The following is a 1,999-nucleotide window of genomic DNA, read 5'->3' on the forward strand; positions in this document are numbered from 1 at the left end:
GGCATGTAACTATATACTTGAAGGAATTCCTTGGGAATGCTCAAGCTGACTTGGAGATGGGGGGGGGGGGAGTTGTTGCTGGACGGGGTGTCTGTGTAGATGGCAGAATGAAGAGTGGGCAAGATGTTGAAGGAGGATGAAAGGGGAGAATGTACCAAATCAGCATTGGAATCGGTCTCAAGACAGGAGCGCATAAATCTAGTCTGAGGCTGTTGCACTACTGAGAGGGAGTGTCACACTGCTTTAAGTAGAGTTCCAGAAAAGAGAGTGCATTGAGGCCCCAGCTGTGTTTCAGGTGGCCAACTTTCTACTTCAGTGTATTGTTGGTTGTAGGCGGGATTTCCTTCTCACCAGGAAGGATTCTGGCCGTTCCTGAGGTCCTCCCTCCAAGACCAGTTTTGATGATTGGCAGGTCGGACAGGAGGCCAACTGTAGTCACTACTGACCGTGGAATCCTGGACTCTTGTGGCTGTCGGGGACAGCCAGGGCTCCATTTCAATTGGGAATGCAGGTCAAAAATTGTACAGGCAACTTGCTATAGATGTTGGAGAGAATTATGCAGAATATTAAATGCAAACTGAAGTGGTGCCAAAGGCAGTGCTAACGTGACAGTAACGGAAGGGGTAGCATTGAGGCTCGAACGTGGCAGCAGCACGGAGAAGGGTGTGAAAGGGGGCTGGTTCAGAAATCTGGCAGTGGGAAGGAGCTGTTGAGTCTGGACGCTTGGGCTTTCAAGATTGCTTTGCAGAAAAGGTACCGGCCAGAGTGGCAGGTATCCTTGACGATAATGTTCGCCTTCCTGATGCAATGCACAGTGAAGATGGACTAGATGGAAGGAAGTGAAATATTAAATATTGGACACCCGGTTCAAATAGGACGATAACAACCCTGTTAAAGATTTCGGTCGCTGTTGTGACCTTGTATTATCCCCGCCCTGGCCAATACTCTATACTAATTAGAGGAAAGTAGCTGGGGAATATCATACTGCTGCTTGTGGTAACTTTGCTATGCACAGATTCCCCACATTACGGCAGTGACTGAAGCAGGTCTCCTGTATCGAGACGGTGATTGGCGATGTAGAAATGAGTCTGTGTAGTTGAATTAGCAGCCTCTTGGGGGAGGAGAAATGTTGTTGCTAGCAGGACATCATTGGCTCACGACGATGCCAATGAGAAGCTTGAGGTCGTCCTTGGCTGCTGGATGGGTCGGTTACATTGATACATCATGCAGGTCAACGTTGCCTTGTATCCATCTCCAGCCAGTCCTCATTGGTTGAGCGTATTTCAGCCGCTGCCAATCGGCTTCAAGGGACGCAAACAGGGAGGGGTTGTTGCTTGGTTGAGTTTTAACTCTCCTTAATCCCGTGTTCCGTGGTTCCCCAACCCAATTATTAACAATGTCAAACTACATTTTGCCCTCGGTATTGGGATAGTTGTGCAAAGTTTTTATTTTGGGTAATTGTACAATTTTATACGCTTTTTAAAACTGGAAAGGTAGGCACGCAACCAGTTTAAGAAAGCGTTCAATAAGTTAAATTGGGATCGGTGCAAAGTAATTCCTATCAGTTTGGAGCCTAGAGCACGAAGTCCACGGGTCTCGCATCGGATGCTGCAGGGTGACACAGCACCAAACAATCTGCAGCCTTGGCTTTCGGCAGGTTGTTTCCCCTTCTGGAGTTTGCGGGTTTGTCAGTGAAGGAAATGAGAGCCTGAATCATTGCGGGACGGGGCATCTCTGCACAGACCCGATCAGCAGTTCAAGTTGGCGCGACTTCTGCAAATTATGCAGACCTGCAGGAACCCGATTTGTCCGCCAGTTCGCTGCTGAAATGCTCCCCCGCACCCCGAAAAAGTTGCATTAAAATGTTTTTTTGGACTTTAAAAAGTTTTGCATCAAAGCCCCCCCCCCCCCCGTGTTGATGGGGGCGGGGCCAGGCGCTTCCCATTGGCTGGGGCGGGACGCGGCGGCGCTATATATGAGGCGGCGGGGCGGGCTGCGG

Source organism: Pristis pectinata, chromosome 22 (assembly GCF_009764475.1).
Source record: "Pristis pectinata isolate sPriPec2 chromosome 22, sPriPec2.1.pri, whole genome shotgun sequence".
NCBI classification, from domain to species: Eukaryota; Metazoa; Chordata; class Chondrichthyes; order Rhinopristiformes; family Pristidae; genus Pristis; species Pristis pectinata.